Genomic DNA, 10,571 nt, shown 5'->3' on the forward strand with positions numbered 1-10,571 from the left:
TGGGCTTCAGTTCTCAACATCATAATGTCTACTCCACTGTATATGCATAGCTGAGGACTGAGATTTGAATGACTGAGACATTTTCTTCTCCTTTTCAGTTTATTAATATGGCTGTCCCTAAGCCTCCTTTTATGCAGCGAATGCATTTTACACACAAACAAAATAATGCGACTCTTTAGTCACAATCTACATTCCTTTTAAAACGACTACATTATAAAGGTAACACATGTAGTGGAATAGCCCAGGCACCATGTTACTAATCACAGTCCTCGGCCTTCATAAGTTGTGGTATTCGCCGGCACAAACCCATCCATGGCACGTACTCATTCCTGAGAACACACACTCATATTTAGACACTTTCTTGGCACTGATGTGTGTGCAGATGTGCCTCAGAGCATTCTTGCATGTTGCCACAGATCGCCGTCGTTAACAACACTGAATTTCAGACCAATGGTGACGCAGACTCCCTTATCCTGCTGTTGAGAGGTGTAGGAGAGACGAATGTAAAGCTAATGGTAGGAAGTTTGTTGTGACTCACCAGGAACACCTGTGTAAGTGTGTATCCTGTCAATAGGCTTTTGTCAATGAAAACACCTCTATACTGTAGGAGACGGATGCTACCGAGGCCACACATAGTTGTAGCGTGAGGTCATAGGCATTCCATAACATAGTAATTCTATGAGATCCTAACAGGAAGATAGGACACATTCACTCTGATTTCATAAGACTTGTCTGGGTCTGGTGCATAGAATGATTTGCTACACCCAAAGTTGATTATTTATAAAACTTACTGTGATACACAAACAACATTTCGACCAAAATGGTCTTCATCAGGTAAATTAACCCTACATGACCCACAACAACCATATTACCTCAGTTACCTCGACTAAGCACATTGACTCTTTAACGGTACCACCTGTGTATAGCCTCCCTACTGTTATTTTATTGTTGCTTCTATTTTTCTTCTTTATTTTTTTTTTACTTCAGTTAATTTTAGTAAATACTTTCTTAACACTTATTTTTCTTAAAACTGCATTGTTGGTTAAGGGCTTGTAAATAAGCATTTCACTGTAAGGTCCACACCTGTTGTATTCGGCACATGTGACCATTTTTCTTTAAAAAAAAATTTTGCACAGGATCCCTTGGTGTTCTCATGGTCTGGGTCTGTGACATGACTCTGGCTCTACAGTGTCTTTGTTTGTGTTCCTCCAAAGCATGTGGGGATGTTTCTCACAGAGCAGCAGATGGCTATGAGAGGTCAATATTCCAGGATTCTTGAACCCTAGTGAGGCCATGGCCTCTGAGAGAGGATAGAAACCACATGCATGCGTCAGTAATTCGTCACAGATCCTGCAAACCAGACAATTATTTGTATAAGGGGAGTGTGTGTTTGTGCATGTATTTGGGTGTGTGTTTCTGGGATATGGGCAATGGACATGCATGGCTAGGAACACAATTTATACAAAAGAAAGAGGTATAGGCTGTGATTCCGAAGGTAACCGCCCTGTGGTGCATATGGTTGAGTTTTGGCCGCATGAGAGAAAAATGCAACCATTTGCACAATCATCCTAAAATCTCATAAGAAATTAAGTGTTTTTTTTTGTCTTATAGTAAAGTTATACTCTGTTATTATATTATGTTTGGTAAAATACTATCATTATGTGATCTTGCAGACATTGATTCAGCTTTGATCTAACTTTATTAAAGTAGAGAATCTCGCACATGAGCAGAAGCTTCAGGCCTTTAGCTATTGGGAAGAGGGTTCCAGAGAATTCGGACCCGCAGTCACTCCAAAAATAATATCAGTTTCACAAGGATTAATGTCTATGGTAAATGAGATCATATGGTTATGTGGTTTTGGCCCACGACTGACAACATTGGCCTCTTGTTCATTTGGCGTAAACATAGCTATCCTTGGATTGCTAAATGACATAGAAGATTATCCTCTCCTTCTATTAAATTATTTTCCTGACTGGCAAGTGAGTAACAGATCTCATTCAATCTCCTCATGAGGGAGAGAAATTTGAAAATATCTTTAAGATATTTGGAGTTTGGTAACACTGTGATATTTTTTAACATACAGAAGGCAAATCATTTCAGCAAAAATAAATATAAATGTTGATATTAGTTGGCAGGGGTCTTTACTTCTGTTGAGATAATGGGCATCATGCCAACCCAGAGATGGAGCTAGTAGGCCGCCTATCTATGATAGATATACAGGTGCATTATCAGTACCTGATTAGGATGTCGGACATGACTTACTACCGGAGTAAATGATTATGCTAGCACCTTATCTAACTCTCTGATGTGAGTCATTCACATACACCAACAAATACTTGGGTACTATGACCACTCCAAAGGAAGTGATGCTACAATGTGATGCAAGTGACAAAGGTCTAGGGGCAGAGCCCCTGCAGAAGGGGCAGCCCATTGCATTTGCTTCAAGCACATTGACACCCATAGAGGAGGGATATGCCCAAATTGAAAACAAGTGTCTAGCCATTGTGTTCGCTTGTGACCGTTTTGACTAATACCTTCATGGCAGGGAGTCTGTCACGGTGCACACTGACCACAAGCCACTGGAGGTTATCTTCTGTCTGCCTCAAAGCGACTACAAAGGATGATGCTAAAGCTTCAGCGTTATCAATTAGAGGTAGTTTACTAAAATCCACATTGCAGATTTCTTGACCAGGCCAACACTACTAACAACTAGTCACCCGCAATATCGGACAAATGAGACTGTATGCGCTACAAGTTGAGTTTGAAGATGTTCTGTCAATTAGAATGGTTCACATTTCCCTGCCAACATGGGATGCTATCAAAGCTCATTCAGCTGAGGGCAAGACATCTCGAACGCTGCAGTCTTTTATCCTAAGAGGCTGGCCAGACACAAGGAAGGGTACTGGTTAGGGACTATTGGACGTACAGAGACGAACTCACAGTGCAGGAAGAGGTCGTCTACCAAGGCGACAGGGTCGTTGTGCCAGAAACTCTATGCCCCTCTCTCGTATCATGCATGGCAGTCAGGGGTAGAAAAGCCTCAGGAAATCCAGAGACTCATTATTCTGGCCCAAGAAAGGTCAAACTTTGTGGCCGCGTGCAGCATATGCAATGCTAATTTGTATTTTCCTTTATTTAACTAGGCAAGTCAGTTAAGAACAAATTCTTATTTTCAATGACGGCCTAGGAACAGTGGGTTAACTGCCTGTTCAGGGGCAGAACGACAGATTTGTACCTTGTCAGCTCGGGGATTTGAACTTGCAACCTTCCGGTTACTAGTACAACGCTCTAGCCACTAGACTACCCTGCCGACCCAATCTACCCAAGCAGCAAAAGGAAACGCTGCGCCCTTAGCCTAAAGTGTGAATGGATCTGTTCACAGTCAAAAATGTACATTTTGTTATTATAGTGGACTACTATTCAGATTTTTGGGAGGTAGAGAAAGTGGTTGACACAACAGCGGCTTGCATCAACGACTGTTGTAAGTAGCAGTTCAGCAGATATGGCATACCTGACAGTGGTGTAGTTACAGATAATGTCCCCCAGTTCACGAGTCAAGACTTTGTTAGTGAAAGCCTGGGAATTCCATCATGTGACCTCTTCAACCGACCACAGTCAGAGTAATGGGAAAGCTGAGTCAGCTGTGAAAATAGCAAGGCTTTCATCACAAAGGCTATGCAGGACGGCAAAGATGTGAAGCAAGCTATTTTGGCATAGAGAAATACTTCCACCGAAGCGTTCAGTAGCAGTCCTGCACAGCGTTTAATGTCTAGACGCACTTGCTCTCTGCTGCAAACAGCTCTCAAGCTCCTCACACCAAAGGTCATTAGGGATGTGCAGGCACATGTGTGCACATCAGGAGACGTCAAAACAGTACTATGACCAACATGCTAAAAATATGCCTGTAATAAAAAAATGCCATCTCTCTCTCGGCCATGCGCTTGGAAACACTACAGCGAAAATGGGAGCCTCTTAGAAAAACTCCAACTTCTCCCTAATTTGTCCAAAAACCAGCCTGAAACTCTTTCTAAAGACTGTTGACATCTAGTGGAAGCCCTAGGAACTGCAATCGGGGACGATTTCGCCCTATAAGTGCCAGGCATTGAAATCAGTGGTATGCTGATTTTTATTTTATTTTTATGGTTTGTCCTCAGGGTTTCACCTGCCATTTCAGTTCTGTTATACTCGCAGACATTACTTTAAAGGTTTTAGACACTTTAAAGTGTTTTCTATCCAAATCTACCAATTATGTGCATATCCTAGCTTCTGGGCCTGAGTAACAGGCAGTTTACTTTGGGCACGCTTTTCATCCGGATGTCAAAATACCGCCCCCTATCCTAAAGAAGTTAAGAAATGGACTAGAGGTCGACGGATTAATCGGAATGGCCGGTTAATTAGGGCTGGTTTCAAGTTTTCATAACAATCGGAAATCTGTGTTTCTGGACAGCGACATTATTTAATGAGGCAAGTCAGTTAAGAACACATTCTTATTTTCAATGACGTTGGGTTAACTGCCTTGTTCAGGGGCAGAATGACAGATTTTTACCTTGTCAGCTCGGGGATTCAATCTTGCAACCTTACGGTTACTAGTCCAACGCTCTAACCACCTGCCTCACGAGAAGCCTGCCTGTTACGCGAATGCAGTAAGAAGCCAAGGTAAGTTGCTAGCCAGCATTAAACTTATCATTAAACTTATCTTATAAAAAACAATCAATCAATCATAATAATCACTAGTTATAACTACACATGGTTGATGATATTACTAGTTTATCTAGTGTGTCCTGCGTTGCATATAATCGATGCGGTAATGCATTCGCGAAAAAGGACTGTCGTTGCTCCAACGTGTACCTAACCATAAACATCAATGCCTTTCTTAAAATCAATACACAGACGTATATATTGTAAACCTGCATATTTAGCTAAAAGAAAGGTTAGCAGGCAATATTAACCAGGTGAAATTGTGTCACTTCTCTTGCGTTCATTGCACGCAGAGTCCGGGTATATGCAACAGTTTGGGCAGCCTGGCTCATTGTGAACTAATTTCCCAGAATTTTACGTAATTATGACATAACATTGAAGGTTGTGCAATGTAACAGCAATATTTAGACTTATGGATGCCACCCGTTAGATAAAATACGGAACGGTTCCGTATTTCACTGAAATAATACATTTTTTGTTTTCGAAATGATAGTTTCCGGATTTGACCATATTAATGACCTACGGCTTGTATTTCTGTGTGTTATTATGTTATAATTAAGTCTATGATTTGATAGAGCAGTCTGACTGAGCGGTGGTAGGCAGCAGCAGACTCGTAAGCATTCAGTCAAACAGCACTTTCGTGCGTTTTGCCAGCAGCTCTTCGCAATGCTTCAAGCATTGCGCTGGTCATGCCTTCTAGCCTATCAACTCCCGAGATTAGGCTGGTGTAACTGATGTGGCTAGCTAGTTAGCGGGGTGCGCGCTAATAGCGTTTCAAACGTCACTCGCTCTGAGACTTGGTGTCACGACTTCCGCTGAAGTTGGCTCCCCTGCCTGTTCGGGGCGGTGCTCGGCGGTCGTCGTCCTACTAGCCGCTACCGATCCCTTTTTCGTTTGTCTGTTGGTTTTGTCTTATTAGTTTCACCTGTGTGTATTTTGGTTTAATTAGCTTCCCTATATGTAGTAGTTTGACCCGCCCTTGTTTTGTCCGGGATTGTCTTTATGTTACGTGTGTGCATGTTAGGTAGTGGTGTATTTTCTTTTCTTTACTTGACACCCTGTGGTTTTTGGGTTGTCTTGTATAGTGTCCTGCGCCCTGTATTGTGTTGGGCTTATTATTTTGGTGTGCAAGATTAAAGCACTTTACTCAGTTACTCTCTCTCTCTGCATCTGATTCCTGCACCCACCTAGTCCCGCGTGACACTTGGAGTAGTTGTTCCCCTTGCTCTGCAAGGGCCGTGGCTTTTGTGGAGTGATGGGTAACGCTGCTTCGAGGGTGGCTGTTGTCGATGTGTTCCTGGTTCGAGCCCAGGTAGGGGCGAGGAGAGGGACGGAAGCTATACTGTTACACTGGCAATACTAAAGTGCCTATAAGAACATCCAATAGTCAAAGGTATATGAAATACAAATCGTATAGAGAGAAATACTCCTATAATTCATATAATAACTACAACCTAAAACTTCTTACCTGGGAAAATTGAAGACTCATGTTAAAAGGAACCACCAGCTTTCATATGTTCTCATGTTCTGAGCAAGGAACTTAAACGTTAGCTTTTTTACATGGCACATATTGCACTTTTACTTTCTTCTCCAACACTTTGTTTTTGCATTATTTAAACCAAATTGAACATGTTTCATTATTTATTTGAGGCTAAATTGATTTTATTGATGTATTATATTAAGTTAAAATAAGTGTTCATTCAGTATTTTTGTAATTGTCATTATTACAAATAGAAAATTAAAAAATTGGCCGATTAATCTGCCTTTTTTGGTCCTCCAATAATCGGTATCGGCGTCGAAAAATCATATTCGGTCGACCTCTAAAATGGACAATGAACTGATGTTTGTTAATTATAAAAAATAAAGATGATAATAATGTTGTAAATACGTATATTCATAAGGGTTGGTGTTAAAATTGTATGAAGTCTCAAGTTAATTCTATATGAAAAGGAGGATGTTGAGATAATGGGCCAACCCAGAGATGGTACTCGTAGGCCGCCTATCAATGATAGATATACAAGTGCATTATCAGTACCTGATTAGGATGTCACGACCTGTAACATGACTTACTACCAGAGTAAATGATTATGATAGCACCTTATATAACTCTGCGACGCGAGTCATTCACGTACACCTTTTAACAACTTCAACATTATTGTGTTTTGGTGTATTTTTTTTACACCTTTTAAGCAAAGCCTTTGCTTATTTCTAATTTTAGGATGGAAATTGGTTGAAAGATTGACGTGCCTTCATTTAAAAAAAACATAGACTCGTAGCTTTCATTTGACACCAAATTTTATGTGCTCCTATGAACTTCACGTTAGTGCCCAGCACTAGAGACTGCCCCCCAGGAGTCAAACAAATGTTAACCCTTTAGTATAACCTAGGGAGAAGAGCTGTAGCTAGGAACACATTCCAAAGATTCCAACTTTAGGCACTCAAACGGATACAAACACAGCCATGTAAAAATGTGTTCAAGGTGATTAGACACAGTAGTCACAGCCAGCCTACAACACAAACCAGTCCAAAATATCACATAGGCCCAACACAAGGTCTAATGTTTTACTACCCCGGGCTGCTTGAAGGACATAGATAAAGACAGACTGCACGGCTGAACACTGCAGCTCATGACCTGTGACGTCAAACAGGCCCTGGTGTTAAATGTCTTCCCCTGCATGCTTCCTTTGGAGAAAACACCCTGATACTGTGAGGTGGCGGGTAAAAACAACTGTATCCAGGCCAATATAAGCATAAGAGTAACACGAGATAAACATACAAAAACTAAAGGCTTACCCTTCTTAGCCTGGAGCATTAATTTATTAAGACTCTGAGAGGTTCTGCAAATTCTGACACCCAGGTGGGTCCTCTCATACACTGTTCTCTCTCTATAGGCATACACAACGTCCATTATCATCATATAAATACCACATGAATTACTCCAATGACATGTTTTATATCCAAGTAATTCATAAAAAACAATGATGAAACTATTAGTACAGTTTGTTAATGCAAGTGTTAATAAAGCAATGTTTGTAGAGTTACTTATACCTTTATACTACTTCAACCCCACCCATCCCATCCATAAACCAGCACCAAACACTTAATAATGTAATTCGCACATCCTTGTCAAAGGACACTATGAACTTGGTGTCCCTCCTGAGGTGCTGACTTGCTGCACCCTCGACAACTACTGTGATTATTATTATTTGACCATGCTGGTCATTTATGAACATTTGAACATCTTGGCCATGTTCTGTTATAATCTCCACCCGGCACAGCCAGAAGAGGACTGGCCACCCCTCATAGCCTGGTTCCTCTCTAGGTTTCTTCCTAGGTTTTGGCCTTTCTAGGGAGTTTTTCCTAGCCACCATGCTTCTACACCTGCATTGCTTGCTGTTTGGGGTTTTAGGCTGGGTTTCTGTACAGCACTTTGAGATATCAGCTGATGAAAGAAGGGCTTTACAAATACATTTGATTTGATTTGATTAATGATCTTCATTACGTAACCCTTATACAGTCATGTGTACAATACTGCAGTTCATCATTCTGTATCTGATATGATGTCAGTCAGTGACATAACCTGAAACACAAAAAAACGTCCCTCAAAAAAACAGTAAAGACTACTGCACAATGAATGGGAGGCACCTTGTAGGCTAACGTCCAGGTGTAACATGAGAATACCTTTGGAGAATATGTTATCTGCATGATGTGGGATTTACAGCTCAGGTAGGCCTAGATAACATTAGATTACCTGTGTCTGCTGCTGCATGTGGCCTAATATTGACTTCCAAGAAACTCTCAAGCTCACCCCTGGGCCCTAGGTAGGCTAATGAATAACCACTATGCAAACAAGGATGACAACAACAAGTGACAACCCAATTATGGATTAAAATTATTATTTTTCCTTTTTCAATGAAAAAGTGTGTTCAATAGTGTTTTCAAACCATCTTTGCTGTAGTAGTAGGGTATACAGTATCTGATCATAAGGCAAACACTTTTATTTAAGTCAGTGAGTAGGCTTGACTAAAATTCAGGGATGACTTGTTTTGGTAATGCAGAAACCGGTTCCCGCTGGGAATTATGCAAAACACACTAGGGTGACCACATGTCCCTGACAGTGGCCTTTTCTTCCGCAACCAAACAATCATGTCCTGCATTTTATCAACAAATTCAAACACCACTAATTTGGAAAGAAAAAAGGTTGGTTCCTCCTGTATTTCATTCACACATTCCAACCTGTCTTTTGCAGTCATGTTGCGTTTATGAAAATATGTAGGCCTATATCATCAGGATGTGGCACTGATGTTAAACACTTCTCCAATTGTTGTTGAGATCTGATATTCTGAGCAAGACAAGCATAGCAATGTCATAGGCCTATCGTCAACCAATCACATTTCCCAAATCCTTTCGGGAAAATACCAGCTAAACTTTTGAGAGGACAGTTAGGCCTAGCTACTTACAAAGCTGGTTTGTGACGAAGAGCTACAAAAGTCAGTAAATAGCCACATTAGACTGAAAGGCTTGGGACAATTTCAAGGATTTTACTGGGTTACAGTTCATATAAGGAAATCAGTCAATTTAAATAAATAAATTAGGCCCTAATCTATGGATTTCACATAACTGGACAGGGGTGAAGCCATGAGGGGGCTTGGAGGGCATAGGCCCACCCACTGGGGAGCCAGGACCAGCCAATCAGAATGAGTTTTTCCCCACATAAATACTCCTCTGCACTACCCCCATCAGAAGAACCCGCAGGTGAAAAAGCTGGATGTGGAGGTCCTGGAATGGCGTGGTTACACGTGATCTGCTGTTATGAGGCCGGTTGGCAACTGCTCTGGTGGACATTCCTGCAGGCAGCATGCCAATTGCATGCACCCTCAAAACTTGAGACATCTTTGGCATTGCTTACAAAACTGCACATTTTAAAGTGGCCTTTTATTGTCCCCAGCACACAGTGCACCTGTGTAATGATCATGCTGTTTAATCAACTTCTTGACAAGCCAAACCTGTCAGGTGAATGGATTATCTAGGCAAAGGAGAAATGCTGTCACGTCCTGACCTTAGTTCCTTTTGTATGTCTCTGTTTTAGGTTGGTCAGGGTGTGAGTTGGGGTGGGCATTCTATGTTTTATTCTATGTTGTATGTCTAGGTGTTGTGTTTCTATGTTTAGGCCTGGTATGGTTACCAATCAGAGACAGCTGGTTATCGTTGTCTCTGATTGAGAACCATACTTAGGCAGCCTGTCTTCCCACTATGGGTGTGGGTAGTTATTTTCTGTTTAATGTGTTGTTTCACCTGACAGGACTGTTTCGGTTTTGTTCGTTCACGTTGTTGTTTTTGTATTTTTCAGTGTTCTATTAAAATAATTATGAACACGTACCACGCTGCACCTTGGTCCTCACCTTCTTCCACCTACGACAATTGTTACAAATGCTCACTAACATGGATATAAACACATTTGTATAGAACAGTTGAGTGAAATAAGCTTTTTGTGCTCATGGAAAATGTCTGTGATGTTTTTATTTCAGCTCATGAAACATGGGACCAACACTTTACATGTTGCGTTTATATTTTAGTTCAGAGTAGCTCGTTCAGGAAGCGGGAGCTGTATGGTGCTCATTTAGTAAAGTTAGACGAAAGCTGAAGCAATTTCTTGGAAGATCACATACTGATGAATTAGTATTCTACATAACAGAACCAAATATACCTATAATAGCAAAGGATGATTACAAAGATTGGACCAGCCAGAGCCAAGAGGTTGTTAACTTCTACATAACCATTAGGCCTAGTAGCATGGCACTCAAGGCTAACTTTCACAAATTTCCTGGGGAACTGTGAAAATGAGGGCATTATAATAATTATAATCCCATTGA

The 10,571-nt window shown here is 41.1% G+C and overlaps 1 protein-coding gene across 1 annotated transcript in view; it reads right to left on the reverse strand.

The window, feature by feature from the left end:
* Positions 1 to 10,571, reverse strand: part of LOC110527997 (endothelin-converting enzyme 1) — a 29,718-nt gene that overhangs the window by 17,614 nt on the left and 1,533 nt on the right. The window lies entirely within an intron of this gene.

Source organism: Oncorhynchus mykiss, chromosome 7 (genome assembly GCF_057628025.1).
Source record: "Oncorhynchus mykiss isolate SJ-2025 chromosome 7, ASM5762802v1, whole genome shotgun sequence".
Taxonomy (NCBI): Eukaryota; Metazoa; Chordata; class Actinopteri; order Salmoniformes; family Salmonidae; genus Oncorhynchus; species Oncorhynchus mykiss.